The 26,032-nt window shown below is 32.3% G+C and overlaps 1 long non-coding RNA gene across 2 annotated transcripts; it reads right to left on the minus strand.

The window, feature by feature from the left end:
* Positions 226–24,490, minus strand: LOC18595502. Of its 2 annotated transcripts, none has more exons than XR_001928550.1 (5): positions 24,266–24,490; positions 23,344–23,479; positions 19,391–19,482; positions 18,831–18,893; positions 226–876 (listed from the first exon to the last, which is right to left on the minus strand). It is a non-coding gene; the product is annotated as an uncharacterized LOC18595502 (long non-coding RNA). The 2 variants fall into 2 exon arrangements; XR_001928549.1 differs by having other exon boundaries at positions 226–2,013; positions 18,826–18,893.

The following is a 26,032-nucleotide window of genomic DNA, read 5'->3' on the forward strand; positions in this document are numbered from 1 at the left end:
TAATGCATGGCAAAGAAGATATGAGAATGCATCGTGTCACAAACTACGCTCTTTCGCTTAAGTATGTAATAATCCGTGTGGCGCTCGAATGGACGCTTCCACATAAGCCAACTAATAACTTGATTATATTTGAGCAAACATTAATAATATCCACTAGTTTAGGGAAATGCAACATTTAAATCATAGGGCATAACAAATGCCATGTACGTAACCACTGAAGCCACATAAAGAAAATGTTTTATTAATATCGAGAAAAGTACAAAGGGATTAAAACGTGCCATTTTCGAGCCATAGGGGCAGGCCTAAATGGTTGGTTATAAACATACCTTTACTAGTGAGGCAGCCTAACAATCTGTCGATTACTTACCCCGTATAAAGAGTTTACGAGATTTTACAAGTATATTACCAAAAATCATTACAAGGTATGAGATGGGAACATTCCTTCCTGAAAGGGTTTTTCCCCCTAAATACTTAACAAGCATTTCTAAAGACACCACCAAGTTGCATTACAATGTTTAAAAGGGGGATATCTCCCCTAAAGGTACAAAGGACTTAGTCTTTTAAATAGTTTTACCTGTCATAGCCCAATACAAAGTTGGCTCATGACATCCTCCCTTACTCAATATGTCGACGTCTTCATTAGCTAGTTGACTTGAAACTCGTCAATCTTCTACTTGAAGGCTCGAAGGTCAGCTTCCTTCTCCCAAGTGATTTCATTTGTCCCCAAACCTTCTCATTTCAAGAAATACTCCTATATTGGTCGTTGGTTGATTATGGTCATTCTCTTTGCAAGAATCTCATCTACTAGGCATTGCGATGGTAGTTTAATGGTGATGATGGCTCTCGTGGCTTGACTCTTACTTGCATCTGCTGAATCTGCATGGAACAGCTTTAGGTTGCTAACGTGAAACATTGAATGCACCTTCATCCACGTGGGTGGATCAATCTTGTAAAAGGTCTTCCCCACTTTGCCTGTAATCGGTATTGGGTCTTTATACTTCTACATTAGTCATCTATCTTTTTTTTTTTTAAGAATCAAAGTTGTTCGGGTACTAATTTCACTAGCACAAGGTCCCCCACCTTAAAGTGTTGCATTTTTTTATCTTTATCTACCCATTTCTTCATGTGGCTGGAGGCTTTCTCTAGATAAGCTCGGGCAATCTTAGTATTCTGTCTCCACTTCTTAGCAAAGTTAAAGGCTCGGGGGCTCTTTTTGCTATAGGATTCCACAGAGGTGTTGGGAAATATAGGTTATTGCCCAATAACAACTTCGAAAGGGGTTTCGTGGTGAAGCTATTCTGCGAATTAAAACATAATTGAGCCGCATTTAGTAGATTAGGCCTATTCTTCTGCTTTGCCTGCACAAAGTGTTCCAGATATTCCTCCAATAGTCTATTAAAGCATTTCATTTGACCATCTGTCTATAGATGATAACTAGAGGAGTGCTGAGTTCATACCTTAATAGCTTGAAAAGCTTTTTCAAAAGGAAACCGTAAACTTTGGATTTCTATCACTGATAATGCTTTTAGGAATGCCCTAGTATTTTATCACATGTTTGAAAACCCTACAAGTTGTTTCTTCTACAAAGCCAAACTTCTGTACTAGGATAAATGTTGTGTATTTTGAAAAATGATCCATTGCCACAAGAATTGCTATAATATCTCCTACTTTAAAGAGCCATACTATAAAGTCAAGAGAAATGCTTTCCCATGGTCTAGTCAGTAGTGGTAGCGATTTAAGCATTCTTGTTGATTTTTCTCTCTCCACTTTGTCTTGTTAGCAAATAAGGCATATCTTGGTATAATCCATTACATCTTGCTGCATGTGGGATCAATAATAACCATGTTTTAGTAATGCCACAGTGCGTTGCCAACCTGGATGTCCTACCCATAAAGTGTCATGACATTCTCGCATCAACTTTTGTCTCAACTCTCCAACTCTTGGAACAAATATTCGTGGCCCTTTTGTTAGTAAAGGTCCATTTTTCACCCAAAAATGCTTGGACTTCTTGCTCTTCACCGTTGTCGAATTTACCACGCAAGTGCATGTATCGTTAGCAAGTAATATAATGGAAAGTAAAGTATCATTCCCACAGAGAATTGTTTCAATTACTATTACTAAGTACTAAAATTAACACACCTTAATTTTATCCAAATAAACAAATCTGAGGATGTAGAAAATTAAAGAAACTAGGATAAAACTAAAAAAAGGAATTACAAATTTAATAAAATAAAATCAAACAAACAAAAGCCTAGAACCATAATATCCCCTCAACGTTTTATCCAAATTTATTTTACTCTTTCTTTGCTTACTAGATAAGTTTGAGTTGTTAACCTAGAGTTCTAAATCATTTATAAGTCTCTTTTTATGTTCTTATAAAAATATTTGACTTACCCAATTTACTATATTCTTATGCAAATTGAAATTAAGGAAAACTCATTAAGTACCAACTCTAATCATGGCTACATATGACATGTAAGTGTATTCTTACCCTACACATGAATTAATTTTAATTTTGTAATTAATATTAGTGATCAGATAATTAGAAACATTAGGAATAGGATTGAAATAAACAACTCAAATATTATCAATCATAAGCAAGAAAAAATATTAAAAACTTAGACTACTCATTGGGTTTAATTGAAATCCTAGATTAAAAACTTAGTTCAACATAATATATAAAAATATCATCAAAAAAAGAGTAAACATCAAAACTAAACAAGAAAGTATAAAGAAAACTAAAGAAGAAAAGACTAATAATTTGTTTATTATTGATCCGTAATTCTTCCTTGAATTCTTAGGTTTTTTCTTAACTTTAATGCCTTTTTTTCTTCAGAAAACTTTTGCTTAATTGATGTTTAATTGCTACCTAATTGATGCTTTAAAAGTCCTTTTCTAAATTGTTTAAATAGAGCTTAAGGCTCTACCAACATAAAAGTCTAAAAGCACCAGGAGTTTTCTCACTGTTTGGGCTTAAATTTTGATTTGTTAGCTATTCTTGTTAAAGGCCATGACCATGGGCTTTGGGGGCCACAACCTTGAGTTTCTCAAGTCCAAAGTGTGATTTTTAATCCAGGGGCCTTGGCCTCAGGTGTTGGGGGCTACAACCTTGAAGGCCTATCTTGATTTTCCATGTTCTGCTACACTATTTCAACATGATTTTTAACCCCCTTCCAGCCTAAATTAGGTGAAGTGATAAAATGAAAGTTGTAGCTCTACCTTTTAGCTTTCTAATTGTCTAAAAAGCACTCATTTGGACTTCTTTAGTGGGAGATATGCTCAAAAAAATCAAAACATGTGAAAAGGAAGTTTCCCCCTAGAATGCAATCTCCTAGTCCAATTAATAGTCCTTCTTCAAAGAAAAACCTAAAAAAGCACAATTTAATCAATAACAATGTTTCTTAAGCAATTTAACATCTAACTTAGCCTAAAATAATTTAAATTCAATTAACTCAACATAATTAACTATAATTAAATAAAGAACCAAAAACACCGAAAATCTATACTAAAACTCAAGAACCTAGGAACTTAATAGCTAAAATTAAGACCAAATAACTCTATATCAAAGAATTATCATCCATTAATTTCATGATGGCAATGGCTTGGGGATCTTATTTCAAGTTCTCTTCAATAAGGTTATGGATATCCGTAGTTACTCTACTTGTTGTGATTAGAGCTATCACTCTAAGAGCTTCAAATTGAACCATTTTGCTGAGAGCATTTGTCACTTGGTTAGCCTTTATGGACTTGTTTTCAAAGTGAAAATCAAACTTAGTTAAGACCTCTTGCCATTTCACTTGTTTAGCTATAAGTTTCTGCAGAGTGAGGAAGTGACTAACTTTAGTAGTGTTTATCTTAACCACAAATTGGGATCCTAGTAAGTAGTGTCGCCATGCTCGTAAGCAATGAATTGTAGCTGAGAGCCTTTTTTTCTTGCGCCATGTATCCCCTCTTAGCTTTGTTCAGCTTTCAACTTTTAAACGTGACTAGATATTCTTCTTGCAGTAATACCCCTCCAAGAGCAAAGTCTGACGCATCTATCTATACTTTGAAAGGTTTTTCAATTTTCAGGGAGTGTTAGTACAAGGTTCGTCATCATCAACTCTTTCAAGTCTTCGAAAACTTCTTGGCATTGAGGTGTTTAGTCCTACTTCTATTCCTTTTTAAGCAATTTTATAAGTACCATTGTTCTTTTTGAATACCCTTCCACAAATCTTCAATAATAGTTGGCTAGCCCTTGGAATAAGTGAAATTCGATTGTATTCTTAAGAGTTGCTCTCTCTTTGATGGTCTTCACCTTTTGCATATCTATCTAGATGTGACCTTGCTCAATTATATGGCCTAGGAATTGAATTCAAGTTTGCACGAATGTGCATTTTTTTCTCTTCACATACAATAGGTTGTCTCATAACCTTTGGAAAACTTGCCACAAATGCCTTTAAAGTTTCTTTAAAGTTGAACTGTACACCACAATGTCTTTTGATAACTCTATGATATAGAGTTATTTGAACTTTATTTTGATAATAATTTAGCTTAGTTCTTGTTACAATGCATAAAAATTAGTAAGTTTTAGTAAATTATTTTATCTTAATTAATTTAGGTGAGTCAATCTAATCTTAGTTAATTCTATACTTAATTTGGTGTTAATGTGATTAAGATAGGTTGTTATTAATTTATTTGTGCTTTTGTAGGTATTTAATGAAGGAAGAATTTTAATGGAAGAAGGAGACCAATTTCAAAGTGTAGACCTCTAGTGCATATATTTTGGTATTTTGACCATAACTCTCTCTATAGAACTCTAAATAAGATTATTCTTAAACCATTGGAAAGTTAAGAGAAAAAGATACAATTTTTATGTTTACCACTTTGCCCGGTTAGGCCAAGAACATGGTCAAAAATCATGTCAAATTTAAAGCACTATAGTAGTCCTATGGTAATTACGATTTTTTATGATTAATTGGTCGAGGTAACGACTCACGTACTCTGATAAGGAAATCCTTATTGGAATAGATTTCTTTCTTCACTTAACTTGGTCTAACTTCAAAACCCTATAAAAACAACCTTTCAAATGACTTTTTAAAAAGAGAGTGAAACACCAAATTGACAATTGAGAATCAAACTGCAAAGTCATTGAAGCTGAGAAGAATTTGAAAAAGTCAAAAAGATTTGGAAGATCAAGATTATAAATTCTTGGGTTCTATCATCCATTTGTTATTCTCATATTTTTCATATTTGACATCAATATTTAAACTTAATTCAATGATGATGTGTGACTTGATGGGGAACTAAATTATTAATCTAAGTTTATGATTGAATTTAATACATAGTCTGATTTATTTATCTCTCTTTTGCTTATGTTTGATAGATTTAAGTTGTTTATTTTATTCTATTCTTAATGCTTCTAAATATCTGATCACCAATTAGATTGAATTAGAAACCTAGGTTAAACCTTGACGAAGGATATTTAAGTAGATTGAATTAGAAACCTAGGTTAAACCTTGACGAAGGAGATTTAGATAGATCTTGAATAGAATAGCATATGATCGAATACACTTAGTTGATTAAGTGATTTGATTCGCATATAGGGTAGACATACACCTATATGCCATACGTAGCCAAAATTAGAGCATGAACTTAATGAATCTTTATTCGATTTAATTTATACAAACATATAGTAAATTAATTGAGAAATATATTTTTGTGAAAAACTCGACAAAGACTTGTAAATAATTTAGAACTCTAGGTTAGCAACTTTATCCATTAAGCTAAGTTAAGAGAAAGAGACAATAATCAGATGAAGTATTGAGGGACAATATAGTCCTAGGTCTAAAAGTCAATCAAGTTTAGAAAAGTAGTTTTGCTGAGTAAATTTAGAGGAGTTATAGCTTTTTAAGTTTTTCTTTTTAATTCAAGTTTTAGTGTTTGGATAAAATTAGAGCGTGAAATTTTAGTAATTAATAGTAAGAATTAATTCAATTCGTTATGAGAACGACATCCAACTCATCATTATATTATCTTTGCGATACGTATTCTTGCATGGGTAGTAAATTGAACAAGAAGTTTTTGGCTCTGTTGTAGGGGAGTTGATTTTTAGTCCTTTCTTGTTAATATTAATACCAAGCATTCTTAATTTTAATCCAAACTTTTCCTTTCTTTAATTTTTCAGGTACTTTTAGTTGTTGTATGCGAAAAGCCCGAAATTTAAAAATTGTTCCTTTTGATCCAGAAATCGAAAAGACTTCTCGAAGACTTCAAAAGAAAAACTAAAAAGTTTCTGCTCCAAGCAAAACAATGGCTGATCAACAAAAGGAATAGACCAAGTCTTTGAGGGATTATCCTGTCCCACAAGTACAAAGTCTCCACTCTAGTATCTAAAGACCTCTTATTCAAGCCAACAACTTTGAAATTAAGCCATCAATCATTCAGATGATTCAGACTTCTTTTCAGTTTTGGGGTTTGCCTAATGATGATTCGAATGCTTATATTATAAATTTCTTAGAAATTTGTGATACATTCAAGGTTAATGGTATTACTGATGATGCCATAAAATTGAGGTTTTTCCCTTTTTCATTGAGAGATAAAGTAAAGAGTTGGTTAAACTCACTTCTTGTTGGTTCAATTAATGCTTGGGATGATTTGGCTCACAAATTCTTAGCAAAATTCTTCCCACCTACCAAGATAGCAAAGATGTGGAATGATATCACTTCTTTCATGCAATTTGATTCTGAATCACTATATGAGGCTTGGGAGAGGTATAAGGATTTGATAAGAAGGTGTCCTCACCATGGATTACCTAAATGGCTGCAAGTTTAGGCTTTTTATAATGATTTGCTTGGACCTTCTAGAACTACCATTGATGCTGCAACTGGAGGCGCACTTATTAATAAATCCATTGATGAGGCTTATGATTTGCTTGAAGAAATGCCTTCTAATAACTATCAATGGCCATCTGAAAGATTGGGTATAAGAAAAATTGTTGGAGTTCATGAATCAGATATGATGAATACTTTATCTACACAATTGGCTTCTTTCACAAAGAAAATAGATAAATTGAGTGTTAATGTTGTTTAGAACCCCTTTGTGACATGTGAATTTTGTGGAGAAGGGCATTCTAATGACAATTATCCTATTTATTCTGAATCTTGTCAATTTGCTGAATATAGGCAACAAAACAATCCTTATTTCAACACTTATAATCCTGGTTGGAGAAATCATCCTAATTCCTCATGGAATAACAACCAAGGGTCTTCATTACCATCTAAGTCAAACTTTCCTCTTGGATTTCCATCTAGAGCTCCCATGCCAGAGAAAAAGCCTTCAATGGAAGAGATGTTCATGCAATACATGACAAAGATTGATGCATTCATTCAAAGTCAAACAACATCAATAAGAAATCTTGAGGCACAAGTAAGCCAACTTGCTTATGCTCTAAATAACAAACCTCATGGCACCTTACCAAGTGATAATGAGCCCAATTCAAAAACAGAAGGTAAGGAACATTATAAGGCAATCAATCTTCGTAATGGGAAAAAGGTAAGTTAAGAGGTAAGTTATAAACCTTTAAATTCTAAAACTTCAATTCAATTTGACAAGAAAGAAATTGAAAAAGATGTCGAAAAGAAAATTACGGTTGAACAATCTATTGAAAATTCAAAAGAAAAATCACAATTAAAACCTACTCCCACACCTCCACCACCTTTCCTTAAAGATTTCAGAAAGAAAAACTCGACAAACAACTCTAGAGCTTTATTTATGTGTTTAAAAAGTTACATATTAATATTCTTTTACTGAAGCTCTAGAACAAATGCTAAGATATGTTAAATTTTTTAAAGACATCTTATCTAAAAAGAAAAAATTAGGTGAGTTTGAAATTGTTGCACTTACAGAAGAATGTAGTGCCATCATTCAGAAATAGCTTCCACCAAAGCTTAAAGATCTAGATAGTTTTACTATTCCTTGCACTATTGGTGCTCTTTATTTTGCTAAAACTTTATGTGATTTGGGTGCAAGGATAAATTTGATGCCATTGTTCATTTATAAAAAATTGGGTTTGGAAGAGATTAAGCCAACTTCTGTAACTTTATAACTTGTTGATCGATCCATCACCTATCCTTATGGTATTGTGGAAGATGTTTTAGTAAAAGTTGGTAAGCTTATTTTTTTAGTAGCTTTTATTATTCTTGATATGGAAGAAGATCGTGAAATACCGATCATTCTTAGGAGACCATTCTTAAGAACTACTCGAGCTTTAATTGATGTGAAAAAAAGGTGAGCTTACTTTAAAGGTTAAAGACCAATAGGTAACATTTAGTATTTCTAGAGCTTTAAAATTTTCCAATGAACATGATGAATGTTTCTCAATTGATGTGATGGATGACATAACTAATAATGTATTTATTGAAAATCATCATGATCCACTAGGAACTTTTTTGAATTCTTCATATGATATTATTGATGAAAAAGTTCTTGAATATGCTAACCATTTTAATGCCCCATCACGTCTCTTGAAATCCCAATTTGAGTCTTTGGAATTATCAATTACAATTTCACCAATCAAGCCTTCCATTGAAAAACCTCCTTCACTTGAGCTCAAACCACTATCCAATCATCTAAGGTACTCTTTTTTAGGAAATTCTTCTACACTACCAATAATTATTTCTTCTTTGCTTTATGATGAACAGGAAAATAAACTCCTTCAAGTTTTAAGAGGCTACCAGAAAGCAATTAGGTGAACCATTGCGAACATCAAAGGAATTAGTCCATCAATTTGCATGCACAAAATTCTTTTGGAAGAAAATCACAAAACAACCATTGAGCATCAACGAAGGCTAAATCTGATCATGAAAGAGGTAATAAAGAAAGACATTATCAAGTGGCTGGATGCAAGTATTATCTATCCTATTTCTGATAGTTCATGGGTAAGTCCAGTCTAATGTGTCCCTAAGAAAAGAGGTATGACTGTAGTTTCTAATGAAAATAATGAGCTCATTCCCACTAGAACTATGACTGAATGGAGGGTATGCATGGACTATAGAAAATTGAATATAGCCACTAGAAAAGATCACTTTCCACTACTTTTTATTGATCAAATACTTGATACATTAACAAATAAGGAATTTTATTACTTTTTGGATGGTTATTCTAGTTGTAATTAAATCGCCATTGCTCCTAAAGACTAAGAAAAAACCACCTTTACTTGTCTTTATGGAACTTTTTCTTTTCGTAGAATGCTTTTTGGACTTTGTAATGCTCTAGCCACTTTCCAAAGATGTATGATGGCAATTTTTTCTGATATGGTTGAAAAGTTTTTGAAAGTATTTATCAATGATTTATTAGTTTTTGGAAATAATTTTGATGATTGTCTATTTAATCTTTCTAGAGTACTTAAGAGATGTGAATAAACTAATTTAGTTTTAAATTGGGAAAATGTCACTTATGATGCAATAAGGTATAGTCTTAGGCCATCGAGTCTCTAGTAATGGTTTATAAGTAGACAAAGCAAAAATCGAAACAATTGAAAAATTTCCACCTCCCACCTCTGTTAAAGGCGTTCATAGTTTGTTAAGACATGCTAGATTTTATATGAGATTCACTAAAGATTTTTCTAAAATTTCTAAACCACTTAGTAATTTGCTAAAAAATGATACTCCTTTTAATTTTGATGATACTTGCCATGATGCTTTTGTTAAATTCAAAAGGAGATTAATTTCTGCTCCTATCATCACTGTTCCTAATTGGAATCTTCCTTTTGAACTAATGTGTGATGCTAGTGATTATGCAATTTTAAGCCAACGAAAAGCGAAGATTTTGCATCCTATTTATTATGCTAGTAGAACATTGAATGAGGCTCCAGCAAATTACACCACAATTGAAAAGGAGTTGCTTGCTATTATTGTTGCTTTCAATAAATTTCGCTCCTATCTTGTTCGTACTAAAGTTATTGTTTACACTGACCATGCAGCTATAAATATCTTATCGAGAAAAAGGATACAAAACCATGTTTGATAAGATGGGTACTTTTGCTTTAAGAATTCAACTTGGAAATTGAAGATAGAAGAGGTATAGAAAATAGAGTGACAGATCATTTATCTAGATTAGAGAATGGAGAACAAATTAGAAATTCAACAGTGATCAATGAGACCTTTCTTGATGAGCAGTTGTTTCATGTCAATAAGCAAACAAATTTGCCATGGCATGCAAATTTTGTGAACTATCTCGTGAGTAAACTCTTCCTTCTTGGATTTAATTCAAAACAAAAGAAGAAATTCTTGCGTGATGCTAAATATTACATGTGAGATAAGCCTTATCTTTATAAGCATTACGGAGACCAAATAATTAGAAAATGTGTTCCTAAAGAATAATTTGCAAATTTTCTTCACCATTGCCATTCATCTAATTATGAAGGACATTATGGGGGAAGATGAACTACTACAAAGGTTCTACAATCAAGTTTTTACTGGCTTTTTCTTTTCAAAGATGCTCAGAATTTTGTTGAAAGATGTGACAGATGTCAAAGAATGGGCAATATATCTAGGAGACATGAGATGCCTTTCAACAACATCCTGGAAGTCAAAATTTTTTATGCGTGGGGAATTGATTTTATGGGTCCATTCATTTTTTCCTTCAATAATGAATATATCTTGGTTACTGTTGATTATGTCTCTAAATGGGTTGAAGCGGTTGCATTGCTAAGGAACGACTTTAAAGCAGTGATAAACTTCTTGCAAAGGAACATCTTCACACGTTTTTGTACACTTAGAGCTATAATTAGTGATGAAATGACTCACTTCTGCAACAAAAAGTTTGAGGCAATTCTGGCCAAATATGGAGTTAAGGACCAAATAACCACTGCTTATCATCCTCAAACGAGTGGCCAAGCTAGAGTTTCAAATCGAGAAATTGAAAGAGTTTTGGAGAAGATCGTTTGTCCTTCTAGAAAAGATTAGTCCAAAAAGTTGATGATACTTTATGGGCTTATAAAACTGCATATAAAACTCCAATTAGGATGTCTCCTTATAAATTTGCATTTGGAAAGGCTTGTCATCTTTCGATCGAGCTTGAACACAAGGCATATTGGACAATTAAAAAGCTTAATTTTGATCTTCAAGCAACTGGAGAAAAGCATTTTTTGTAACTCAATGAAATGGATGAATTTTGTCAATAAGCATATGAAAGTGCAAGAATCTACAAAAAGAAGATGAAACAATGGCATGATCAGAAAATCATAAGGAGAAGTTTTGAGCCTGGCCAATATGTTCTCCTATACAATTCTCATTTGAGACTATTTCTTGAAAAGTTGAAATCTCGTTGGTTTGTACCTTTCACTATGATGAAAGTATATCATCATGGAGCAGTGGAGGTAGATGATGATAAATCAACCTTCAAAGTGAATGGGCAATCATTAAAGCAATATTGGGGTGGAGATTTCGATTGTCAAAGGTTCTCAATCACGCTTATCGACACAATTTAAATAAAAAAAAGTCAAGCTGATGACTATAAATCAAGCGCTTCTTGGGAAGCAACCCAAGCATTCTAACTTAATTTAATCCTTTAAGTTAATTTCATTTATTTATTTTTATTTTATAGGTATATACAGCCCCTTTCCAAAAAAATTTCAAAAAAATTGTAAAAAAAAATTGGGGATTGGGGTAAATCATGACTTCACAAGGCCCTACAATGTGGGTCGTGGTGCCCACTAAGGGTAAGCCTTGGCCCTGTGTTTTGTAAGCTGCCAACTTTAGGCAACCCACAATACCAAAAAAAAAAATTGAGGTCGCAGCCCAACGAATTTGAGGACCATAGGCCACGGTGCCCTTAAAGGGTAGGTCGTGACCCACCTGAAGTGGGTTGCCAACAATGGGCAGCCCACTACCCATACATGCTCTCTATATAAACCCCCCCTTTTCACTCCAGCATCTCTACCCCTCCTCTCTTAGTGCAATTTTCTACACTTTTCACTTCTCTCTTTCCACTTATTCTTCTCCGTTTCTCTTCTACTCCCCCCCCCCCCCCACCACAACCATTATCTCCCTTTCATCTTTCTTTTTCCATACCTATTACCCACATCTATCTTTTCCCTTCTACACTTATTTTCAACACTTTTGCTCAAGATTTCAAATAAGCTTCAATATTTCTTTTATTTATTTATTTATTTTATATATATTATTTTCTTCTTTTCTCTTTTCATTTTCTTAAGAAATATTGCTTACTTTGCATTATTTATTTTGTTGAAAATTTGTGATGAGTATTGATGATTCTTGAGATATTGTGCTTAGTTGTTTTATGGGTATGGTAGATTGTTTGGATTTGTGCTTTAAATTTCATGGGTAAGTCGAAATTGGGAATATGGGTAAGTTTATTACTTTTAAATTATTTTTTTATGCCATTAATCTAGATATCATTTAATTGCTGGATTTTTACTTGATACTATGGACATTATTTTATTTTGATGTGAAGACATATGAGCTGATATTATTGATGGTCTATTGTGTTTTGTTGGTACTTTTCTTCTCTTTTGATTGAGAATTAACTGCAGGAAACTTGAAAATGGCACCAAACGAGCAAGACAAAATTTTAGTGGTTCGTTTGATCATACTAGATTTGTGTCAGTTGACGCTGTGGCTAGACACGTCGATTCTCTTGCCAACAAAATTGCAATACCCAAACAAGAACTAGATCAAGGGTTGATTATAAACCTTGACCTTCAATCAATGATTGATGGACGCCACTGGCAAAAATTTTGTGCCTCACCAGCAACTTCGAATATCCCTCTAGTAAGAGAATTTTACGCTAATGTTGTTGAAGCTATTAATGATTTTGTTTTTGTGCGATGTAAATTAATTCCATTCTCGAGCCATGCCATCAATGAATTTTATGAAACTCCTAATATTGAAAACGATGAATATGGTCAATATTTGGCTAAGCATGAAGGTTGGGATGATATCATTTATATACTCTGTGAGGAGGATGCTCAATGGCGATTCTTTAATAATGCACCAGTTTCATTCAAAAGGAATGCAATGAAACCAATTTTTAAGATATGGTTATATTTTGTGGCTTCTAAATTGCATCCTACCACACATCTCAATGCTGTTACAAAAGATCGAGCCACCCTTATTCATTCCATCATGACTGGTGCTTTTATGGGAATGGATATGTTTACTCTTCCACCAACACCTAATCTTCCTAAGGGTGCCAATAAGGAAAAAGATAATGAGGCAGAGGATGATGGAGATGAAGATGAGAACTAAAGTTCACCAGATTCATCTAACCATCAGAGGAGTATTATTTACCTTTTTTATCTTTTTTTTAACAATGAGGACAATGTTTAGTTTGAGTTTAGGGGATGAATTTATTTTTTTTCTAGTGGTAAATACTCTGTGGAAGTTTTAGATTTAGTTTTATTTGCATGCTTATCTAGATTTATAAATAATTTATGATTAGTTAGTAAACGAATTTATTACTTATTTGAATTTTAGGAATCTAGAGTAAAGTTGTGATAATATTCAATGATTTCTCTATCTAGTGATGATAACTAGTTGTCTTGAATTCTTAACTTTTAATGAATAAGGTTTTTATTTGGATTCATACTAAATTCTTTGATAACTATCATTGTTAGGATGTGATTTCTACAATTTTGAGCATTATATCTTTTGTTTTGAATTATTGTGAATATCTAGGGAAGATTTATATTGATGTGAATTTTAGATTATGTCAATGAATTCTAGAATTTGCTTGATTCTTTTTCAAGATGAAATCCTAAGCAATACTTAGTTAGGAAGATAATTTAGGCCATCTTTGGACCGTTCGAGCTTAAAAAGCAAACCTTGTTAAATTTTTATTCCTAATATACCCCGTTGAGTCTAATTTTCCTTTTTTTTTTGTTTAACTACAAAATAATTGAGCCTAACCTTAAAATAAAATTTTTAATTTTGCAACCCTCGCTCCTAAGCATGTATATTGCTTTAGGAAATATAGATAAAGCTAAATGTTGAAAAAGGTGAAAAGGTGATGTTGATGTGAAAAAAGAAAAAGTTCAAAATATTAAAAATCACCCCGCTACTACAATACAAAGAAAATAAGTTTACGCGTGTAAAATTGTGAAATTGTGAAAAGAAAAAATATGTGTTGAAAAAAAAATAAAAGTTAAAATGTAGAAGAAAATGTGTACTAGAAGAAGGAGAATAAAGCTCTATATACAGATCTTAGAATAAATATGTGCTTTTGGTGATTTGAGTCACATTATTATCCTTTATCTTAACTAAAACCTAGCCATACATTACAAGATTTATAAAGTTGTATTAATCCCTAACTCTGTGTTAGCCTACATCAATGGAGAGAGAGATGAAAAGTAAACCTTTGAAATTCGAGCACTAATTTGAAATTTGTGTTGGTATAAACTCATCCAGATGTCATGATATTCTTGTTAAAAGATTTCACACATACACACAGAAATCCAGTCGAGAATGTGCTTGCATTGCAATTGAAACATGAATTTGAATGATGCCTAAATTTTTCCTTAGGTTAATTATTGATAAAAGTACTTTTGAGGAAATTATGTAGAATTATTGAGTTGGTGCATTTTATCTCTAGTAATAGTAGTAGTATTAGTAATAGTTTTAGTAGTAAATATATTTATTTTGTTTTCACTATTTGAAATTTATTTTCATAAGTTAGTTTCTTTACAGTGACTTTGTTTAGAGCCTAATAATCCATGCATAACCGTAAACTCCCATCTTGCTTCTATTAGAAAAGTACCGGGGCTTCAAAAAGCACTTTTGAAGGTCGGATGAATCTCTCTTAAATCAACTCGTCTAATTGTTTTCTTAACTCAGCTGGCTCTAAGGGAGCCATCCTATATGGCCCATTTGCAAGTGCCTCGACTCCCGGGAGTAATTTTATCCCATGATCAATAGTTTGTCGAGGTGGTAGGACCTTAGGTAGTTATTTTGACATCATATCTTGAAATTCTTCCAAAACCAAATTCACTCCAATGGGTATTAGATTTATGCCATCTCCACCTTCGTCAATGGGCATGGTCACATAAGAAGGTTCTCCCTTTTTAATCCTTTTATTGAACTGGATAGCTAATATAATCTTTTTTTCCATTTTTGGGTAGAATTGTAATTAGTACTACACATTGTTGTTCCCCAAAAAACATTAAGCAACTCATAGCAAAGAATGGGATGCCTTGTGCCTTCGCATAAAATCAAAGCCCAAATCAAAATCAAAGTTATCTATAGTAGCAACAGTCATGTTCAACTTCCCCTCCAAGAGCCAATCTCAATTTTCACATCTTTGGAGTTACCCATTATAGCTGAGGTAGGTGAGTTGACTACTTTCATTTGCCCGAAGTCTTTCTCAATCTTGAAACCATATTTTTTTGTCATTCTTGAGCTGATGAAGGTATTAGAGACCCTCGTGTCAAACATGACTTTAGTCCTTTTCTCATTCAACAACACATTCACATACATGAGACCTCATTAAGGCTCTTTCTTTATCTCTTCTAGTTATGCTTGTAAAGCACTAAGGAACTAAATTGAACCCATTTGCCAGCTCCTCCTCGACATCCTCAACTGGGGTGAGGTCGAGGTGTTTCCATGTTAATAATACATATCGTAGTAAGAGTTGTTCCATATGGACAATCAGCTACTGGATGGGGCTTGTTCATAGAAAACAAGATATTAGGGCTTTAGGTTTAAAGCCCCATAAATTAGTTGTTCTTGGTTGGCATGTATCCTTAACGAGCAGTCTCCTTTCTCCTTCCCCACTCGAGGGTTTGCTAACTCTTGGAAATTTCACCTTATTGTTAGAGCTCAAGCTACTCTTCTTTAATGAAAGGTCTTTCCTTTTATTTAAGATTTCACTATAATTAGTAAGACATTCAACAACCACCATCGCTCAAGTCACACCCTACACCTTTTGTCACCGCAACTTCGTTCTCGCTCACAATTTCAAACACTCAAGAAAATAGAACAACTTATCTTTCTCGATCATGTCCCTAATATCTAACATTAGGTTAGAAAAGTTCCTCACAAATTCTCGTACTAACTTAGTTTGTGACAATTCTTGCAACTTCCTCCAAGCCATATACTCTACATTCTCAGGAAAAAACTAATTCTTCAGTTCTTGCTTAAGGTCCACTCAAGTATTGATGTGGCACTCGTTATCGATAAATTTATAACACCACCATAACTTAGCATCCCTAGCAAGATACATTGTGGCCATCACCACCTTGTCTTCCTTTTACTTTGTGCACACAGCACAGAAATAGTATTTAATATCAAAAAGAAGTTCTCCAACTCTTTTGTATCTTTAGCCTCTTCGTATTACTTGGGCTCTGGCACTTTGGCTATTTTTCCTCGATTTCTTAAGTTTACACTAGTATTACTTACAGTAATAATCAAGAGATGTACCTGAGCTTTTAATTCTCCAAATTCGACTTGGAGAGTGCTCAATGCATCCCTAGTCTCATCACTTAGGGTATTTATCATTTCAAACAGTTCCCACTAGATTGCCTCATTTTCATCTATCCGCTTCCACAGGACCATCTAAGCTTTTATTACTACCACCGCAGCCTTTAACTCATCAATTCTCTGATGGTCCTCTAGTGCAGTTCGCATGGTCACTGTATTTGCTCTTTCACTTAACACGACTTGCCTGTGCTCTGATACCAACTATCATAAATTATGCTCATTCCCTTAAGTATGCGATAATCCATGCTACACTTGAATAGACGTTCCCAAGCAAGCCAGCCAATAACTTGATTATATATGAGCAAACATCAATAATAGTCACAAGTTAGTCTAGAGAAACGCAACATTGAAATCATAAGGCATAACAAATGTCATGTATGCAACCATTGGAGCCACATAAAGAAAATATTTGATTAATATCAAGATAACTATAAAAGGACTAAGACATGCTATCGTTGGGCCATAATACCAGCCTTAGATGGTTAGTTACAAACATACCTTTACTAGTGAAGCAGCCAAACAATCCGTTGATTGCTTTCCTTTTATAAAGAGTTTATGAGATTTTACAAGTATATCACCAAGAACCATTACAAGGCTTGAAGTGGGAACACTTTTTCCCTAAAGGGACTTCCCTTTAAAGACTTAATAAGTATTTCTAAAGACACTACCAAGTGACATTACAATATTTAAAAAAGGGACATCTCTCTTAAAGGTACAAAAGACTTAATCTCTTAGACAATTCTACCCTATCATAACCCTATACAAGGTTAGCTCATAACACATTACATGAATCATTTTTTAAGAAATGATAAAATGAATAAGAGACACCTTTCATACTTTTAAACCTTCCTAGTGCTCTTATGCACAAGCATGTGACCACATGGGTCATTTCAGCTCAAAGGGGAATAAGATTGCCAAACGGGATAAGGTTGATAAGGAATTTACCCTTTTATTTGATGCCCCTCATATGTAATTACTTGTGCTTCGTCTTCCTTTTTTTTGGCATGTTTCTTTTTCTTAGGACCTTCAATCTTATCACTCTTAATTGCACTTTCAATTATTTATCTTAATAAAACAATATTTGTGAAGTTCTTGGTGGCATTTCCAATCAACATTTCATGGTGTGGGGTTTTCAGAGTGTTAACAAACATTACTGTAATTTCTTTCTTAATCAAAGGTGGTTGGACTTATGGGGCAGTATCTCTCCATTTCTGAGCATAGATTTTTTTTCCATGCTTTGCAGGGTCAAACGGTCTAAAGCCATGTTTGCCACATGTTTGTACTGAGCTATGAATGCTCATGTTAAGTCCTTTCATGAATGTGCATGGCTTTTATCTAGCTTGTTGTACCGTCTGATGACTGATCTTATAAGGTTATTATGGAAACAGTGGATTAACAACTTATCATCATCAGTGTACACAACCATCTTACGACAATATATGATGACATGTGCCATTGGACACTTAGTCCCATCATACTTTTCGAAGTCAGGAAGGTTTAACTTGGGAGGAGTCACTAGTCCAAGTACAAGACTAAGTTTTAATACATCGATGGAACCTAAGGCATCTGTCTTTTCCCATTACATGCAATCATTTCTCTAAGAGGTCAAATTTCTTTTATGCTTCCAAATTATGCACAACCTTAGCCATACCTCTCCTCAACTTTTCTTGTTCTTTTGTATCATCCAAATCTGGAACTATAATTAGATTAACAGGGTTTACTCAAAGGTGGCCTTTTGTGTCAATGATTGTCCACTATGGCAAGGATGTCCTCCCGTAGGTGGTATAGGGTATTGGTTTTGTTTTTAAGACACTAGCGACTGTTATATGGAATCACTATTGGTTGAGGTTTATTTTCCATGATAGATTTTAAATCATGCCTTCAATTGTGTTTAAAGATATTTAGGTTAAAAGTAGTCTACTTGACAAGAATAAAACGAATTACTCTAAAGCTTTTATCAAGCTTGATCACGAACATAAACGAGTTAAAGTTTACTAATGTTCAAACTCGGTTTGTTTATTAAATGACCCTTAAAATCTTTTCCAAATTCATTCGATTCAACAAACACATGGTTCATTTACAACCCAACCTCCAATTGCATCCCCTCCTCTATTTCTCCCCAAGTCGACAAGCAAATAAAGGAAAAAAGAAACCAACAATAAACTCTTTGCAGTTATGGTGCAGTACTGCCAAAGCAGACAATTATGCTCTTGAAATTGCCTTCCAAATAGTTTTCTTCTATCTACACTCAATGTTATAAGTGGGGAAATCTTTTTTTTTCTTTTATAAAAAAAAAAGCCAAAAATTTTTTAATGTAATACATACACAAAAATTGGCAAAGTTCACTTACTTTACCTCAATGCTCAAAGGAAGAGATGACAACCACAAAAGTTCTTCAACTCAGTGTATGTTCACATTCTGAGGTTAAAACATAATGATCTTAGGTGTTATTCTCTAAACAGCTTGAAATATTGAGTATGTACAAATAGGAAAACAAAAATACATAAAGCAAATAAAAACGTGGAAGAGATAACTTCGAAATGTTAAAAATCATGGGTCAAAACAATAAAAATAGTTTATTGCATGTAACAAAAGTTCTGCCTTTATGGTAAGAAGTAGAGACTATAACATTTGTAGAAACTAGCCGATGACAAGGAAAACGAACAACAGACAATGAATCATAAGAACCCTACAATGAGAACAGTTTAGGAATCATAACATTTCATCTTAATAGCTAATCATAGGATGTTAACGAAACATAACATTTCATAAAATGTTCACTAATCACCAAAATTCCTAACATTTCATAACATTATTCATATAATGTTATAATTGTCATAATGATAAGGAGTTACAAGTAGCTACATATTTCTCAATCTAAAATAAAAAAAAAAACAAAACAGAAAAAATCATACCTATCTTTTGGCTTCAGTAAATTCGTGGTGAAATTTTCAATTGTTTTATAAGAGGGACCACCTCATGGTAGTGATAAAAACACCATATCTCCCTAAAATGCAAACATAATTTTAATTAAAGGTCTCCTCTTTAGAGAAAGCAGCATTTCTAAAAAGAAACACATAAATAATTTTATTACAACAAAATTTAGAATTCTGGAAGAAAAATCTTCAAGAGTTCCAACTAGTCAAAAACTCATTAAATTTGACCAACAAAATTATGTGTGATATGGTAAGCTTTTTAACAATTGCTTATATTTGTCATATGAATTTAGTTTCTACATTTCCATCAAGTTAATATTCACAAGTAGATGACAGCTTTGATTTCATTTACTTTAATGGCTAAGGAAACAATGCTAGACCAGAGACACATAGCAATACTATAAGAATGCAATAATGGAAAATCAATAAAAGTTTCAAGTCATCCAACTTTTGTATTTTCTTATGATGATGAGAATGATAATAATTCCTATAATATTCAAGTCACTACCAATTCAAACAAGCCACAAGAAAAGTAACCTTTGCAATATGCTTAATCAATTTTCATAGTGAGAAATGAGGAAATTAAGATAATGAGACAAAAGAATGTCCACCACCCAGTTTCTAACATAGTAATTCAATAAGTCAATTCATTTCATAAAATGATTGTTTCCTGAGATTAACTAATTTCTATTCCAACATTAAGTAAACAATTCCTAAACCATAATTGACTTTTATTTTAATATTCCATAATGGATAATAGCTTTGGTATAAATTTTTTTTGCTAATAGCAAGAAATGCATCTCCTAATAGTTTACAGTCATGATGAAATTCGTTGCATAAAATTTAATTAACACATCAATCCATTGTACCTTTACTTTTTGGAATAAGTCCACCAGTGATCCATGTACTTTTATCAATTTTTTCAGATTCATCACTTGATTTTTATTACTTAAATGTACTCCTAAACTAATGAAATTGGTTTAATCAAGCAACACTGTTAACTTTGTAACATGCTATTAAAACCTGCTGGCATGGCATTTTGCAATAAATAAGGTAATACGGCAACCCGTACAAAATTAGCTCTAAGGTGCTTAGTAGACAAACTAATTAAATTGAACCTATTTGGCAATAATTTTGTGAGCCAAGACAAACTAATTAAAAGCTTACAAGTTAATACTTTTTTCAAAAAAGTTAACAAAGTCAAACTTATTTTTTCTATTTTCCCTCTGTTCATTGGGCAATCAAATAGAGCTTTTCTTAGATATTATAATTCTACTTTCACTTTTTCCCATAGTTGCTAAGCAAAAGATTTGCAACTAAAAGCATTTCAAGGAGGCACAACATATTAGCATTTAACTTTCTTTTTTTATGGGTAGCTACCTAAGGAAGCATCAGCGAACTTCATTTTTTTTTTTTTTACTAATGCTGATGGAGAATGGAAAAAAGATGTTTCAATGAAAGATTATAGTTTATAATTTTGTTATATTTTATGAGTTCAATTGTCTTTTTACTAAGGGAGAGAAACCAAAAGAACCAATAGAAGGAGAAAATCTCAATATTCATCATCCAAAACTTAAACTATACACACACACACACATATTATACATATAAATACACACACACACACACACACATAAAAGCTAACCCTAAACCCTAGTAAACCGCAAAATACCAAATATTACCCTGAAATCTTAAAAGTTGGAAAAAGCAAAACTAAATAATATAAAATAGCCTAAATAAACTAAATCTATGTAAAGATAAAAATTGAACTCTTAAAATATAACAAATTTACAAACTATAATCTTTAATTCAAACTTCTCATTTCCAAGTATTAAGGTTTTAAGGTTATATTCAGTAATTTCTATTTTATTAGGGTGTAGTTTATAAATATCTATGTTATTTTGGTTTATAAGACTTTGGATGATAAACATATTAGATTAAATATTGAAATTTTCTCCTATTGATTCTTTATGGTTTTTTGTCCCCAACTCTTCTACTATCTCCCTATTTCCTCTATTTTTTCTTAATTGTTGCTGGATATCTCTGATTTTACCTCTAAATTTCTACTTTGGATCTCTTTCCTCTGTTTGTTCTACATCAAATGTTGGCCTAATCAACATAAAAATCTCAATCTTGTGTGTCAAGCTGAGCTGGGCATGCAGTAGTGCTCTTGATATAAGAGAATAGCCTAGTTCTCTCAATACAAGAGTATATGTATCTAATGCATTGACAACTTAGGATGCAAGAACTTAGGTGGTGAAAACATGTGCATCTAACTTATAGATCTCTACATCCACAGATAATCTTGAAAGTGAATTCTACCTTCCTCGTAAACCTGAACTCAACATTTTATTCTAACAAAGTATTGACGAAAGGTAAGAGAAATAGGAGAAAATTGATAACTCTACTAGCAAAAAGTAGTTTCAGGACTATGCATTTGGAACTTGATCAGGATTCCCTAAAACATATGCATGGCATGGGTATTAAAAGTATACCCTTATAACGTATGGCAACAGCTATTAAAATAACCCTCATGATATATCACAAATAATTTGCTCAATGAAGTCCCGTAGAAAAGGTTTCTGCATATAACAGTGAATTGATAGATATTGTTATGAACTATGGTCAACTTATGTCTAAAAGAGCAAAGATGCAGGTGATTCACAACCAAACTTCATCACTACTTGCAAGATAAATTTAAACTGGAAATTCATAAAATTCTAATTCTTAAAAGTTAGAACAATGTGCAAAAATGAGATTTGGCTGTGTAATACTGATATGAAGAAGTTTTCTATATATGCACAATAATGAGCATGTAAAAACCATTTAACATTAAGAGAAAAAGGTTTAATTAAGTGCAAAATAATAGCTTTTTTTAGCTTAAAAGCTATTATGAAAAATAATAACTTTTAAAATTAAGCTAAGGTAGTTTGGTAAGCTGTTTGACAAAATAAATTATATAAGTTCTAATTTTAGTTAAAATTATCATAAAAGATATTCATGTCATCTTCAATCACTTAATAAACAAAAACAGAACAAGTCTGGTTCGAGTTTATATATGATTTTAGATGTTAAAATCAAAAAATTTCATACAGAAACGGAATAGCTTTTAAACTTTGTATAGTAATAATAGTATTAAATTTTTGTTGATCTAGCAAGCAATTAAACCATAATGCTTCAATTTCTCAAGAAAAAAGAGAAAAGGGAAAATGATGTATTTCACATTAAAATCATATTTGGTGAAGAAGAGAGAAAATCTTTAAATAATACCTGAATGCAACTTTGAATTTGAGGTCTTTTTTTTTTCTTAATCTTTGTAAGAACAAATAAATCTCAGATTTTGCTATTTTGTTATTAGATCTTCTATTTTTTTTCTTATTTTGTAGCCTTTTTAGAAAAAGATAAAGGAGAAAGAAATCGTGATTTGCATTGGAGAAGGGTGATTTGCAAAGAGAGGAAGAGGAGAGGGAGATCATTTGAGAAAGAAAGATATTTTCTAAAAAACTAATGTATTTTAAAAATAAAAAGAGAAGAGAAAGCTCTTATTTGGAGCTTTTCTTTAAGTTTTTTTTTTTAATTTTGTTCTTTAAAAAAAGTTGCTTCTCAATATCTTATTTGTCTTAGCTTCTACTTTTAAGATGATGATAAGCTAAAAAAAAGTCAAACCAAATAGGCACTAAAAGGAATTCAATGATTAACTCGATAAAGTTATCAAAATCTGTTCCATGCAACAATCCATCTAAACAAAACCAAAACACACTCAATAGAAAAAAACCAGACAATGCAAAGGATTGGAATGATTAGGTCAGTAAATAATCAATTCACATGTCATTTCCTTTTCCATCAATTGGCAAAATATTTAGAAATCACTTCACCTACCCAACAAAAATATAACTCCAAATTAGTATGATTTTTAACAACGGACTAAATACCTTCAACGATGGAACAAGTTGCAAAAAGTCTCCAACAATGAAATCAATATAATCTTCCACTCCATATACCCTTGCATTGTTAATCGCCAGTTCAACTTTTTGAGGATCAACATAAATAGCAACAACAAAAGAACACCTTCAAAGTAAGACCATCAATTAGAAAGCTCTTACTAAGTTATTGAGTATACAATGGAAATTGGAAAAGATACTAATATAATTTGAATGCAAGGACATATATAAGTTTCAAACTTAAGAAATTAATGTTCATGGATTATGCAAAATTAGCCCTCAAAAGGAGAATTAGAAAGGTAAGCTTAAGGCTTTTTGGCTTAGAAAATGTCTAATATGAAGAGAATTGTAAACCTCCAAAATAATCTTAATGAAATCCCCTTTCAAACTTCATTACCTCACATGGCTATAGAATTATTATAATCTCCAATTTAGATAAAGTTGTATAATTATTGCCAAAATTGACTTCTATTGCCTCCCAGGACTTTCTAGCTGGATGCAATCAAACTAGTAAGAATAAGAGAAATATCTACTTGGGTTATATACCAATTCCTTGACTTAGAAATGCCTACACAATTCCTAATAACATAAACTACAATGAAATTCAGATCCATTGATCAAATTTTCCAAGTGCAACTCCATTGCTCAATTTCCATCTCGAAACACAAATGAAATCTTTTGAATGTTAAGTGCAAAATTCATGTCACACAAATTGCATAGATAGGTATGTATTCAGAAATTGTAACCAAAATCATAAACAAACACAACTTCAAAAAACAAGCAGCTTTAGTTATATCATATGGTAAATTAGACTAAGTTTGATTTACTTTTGTGTTCACAAAACAATTTACCTTTTGCTTTCAGAAAAAATAAAAAAAAAACCTAGCAACTTTAAGTTTTGATTGAGACTTACAGTCTAGCAAATTGGATGGCATTACCACTGACACCAAAAAAGAAATCAATGACAAGTCCACCACCGTCGCATTTCTCGTTATGCTTAATGGTTATCTCTTCGGGAGTAACAGAATACCATCCATCCTCGTCTATTTTAATTCCTTTATCATATTTTGAGAAAAGATTATACCTCTAAAACCAAAATTTCTTAATCAAGGGAGTAATAATTCCCTTTTCTTTCCCTTTCTTTTTCCCCTGTTTCTTCTTACCTACAAACAAAAATTATCCACAATTATTAAAACTTAAAAAAAAAAAGAAATTAATTACCTCACCTCCACCGTCGAATAAAAGGAGCTTTGGCTGCCCTTGAAGTTTGTCATTTTGCCTTCATGTAAAGGAGAGTGGGAAATAGGCATGAGGATTTGGGAGATTTTGATGGGCTTCTTCTATGGGATTGGGACTAGTTTGTTGGACAATCTAGATGGACCTTTCTGAGCGTTTTTTAACCCATTACTAAAGCCCAAATGACTGTGCGGGTCCATTGTCACTTTAGTAAAAAGCAAAGCCATGCCTTTAATCATTCTACGTAAGACTTGAGTTTATATGAATATATTAAGTTAAATTATAAAATTAGTTTTTATACTTTCAAAAATATATGAATTTAATTTTTGTATTATAATTTGTTTGTTAATTTCAGTCCGAACCTCAACATCGTTAAATATGATAATATTGTATTTTGACCAAGCCAATATGATATTGATTTAGATGATGTGGTATTTTTTTTATTGATGTGACAATGATTATGTGCTGACATAACATTGATCATGCTAATGTGGCATTAATTGAATTGATAATAGATTTATGTTGACATAGCACTTGTTAATTCTCATCGATATTTTTCCCTATCTTTAATTCTAGATTCAAAACCAAACACGATTCTCCCTTTTTTAATATAATCTTTTTTTTTCTTTTTCTCTTTATCTATTATGTTAATCAAAATTAATTTAAGATTAAGATATTTTGGATTAAAATTTGGAATGATTTGTAAATTGATATTCATATAAGCAATTACCACGTTAACATTTCATCGAGTCATTAAGTGTCATATCAGCATAAACTTATTACTAGTCCAATTAATGTCATGCCAACATAATCTATGTCCCGTCAATATGTAGTCAACATCACATCAATAAAAAAATATCATGTCATTTTAATCAATGTCATGTTTATTTAATTAAAATATCATGTCATTATATTTATCGTGAAAATTTAACGGTGTTAGAGTTTAGATTAAAATTAACAAATTAAAAAAATACAATGACTTAATTTAGACAAATTATTATACAGAGATTTAAATTCATAATTTTTATAGAATACATGGATTAATTACATAATTTGATCAATAAATTAATATTTTAGGTCTTATGTGATATAGAGTTGTTGAATTTGTTTGTAAAAGCAATGATAAATAATTATATAACGTAAAACTTGCAATTAAAAAGTAATTGGAAGCCATAGAAATGTCTCCCCTGCGCCAAATTTGTTCACTTTCCTGCTACTAGAAAGCAGCATATATATCACCTGTATATGGCAAAATCCCAGTGATATATTCAGAGTTGAGTCTCAAACTGCCCCCTTCTCTAATAAATTCCCCTTTGTTGTTTCCAAGAAGAGAGAAGAGTTTGACATTGAGCTGCCTCTTGTCAAGAATGGAAGCAGGAAACAGGGTTCAAATAATGGCTGTAGAAGCACATGCGGAAGCGTGGAGGAATGAATGAATGGGTGA

This window comes from Theobroma cacao, chromosome 6, assembly GCF_000208745.1.
Source record: "Theobroma cacao cultivar B97-61/B2 chromosome 6, Criollo_cocoa_genome_V2, whole genome shotgun sequence".
NCBI lineage: Eukaryota > Viridiplantae > Streptophyta > Magnoliopsida > Malvales > Malvaceae > Theobroma > Theobroma cacao.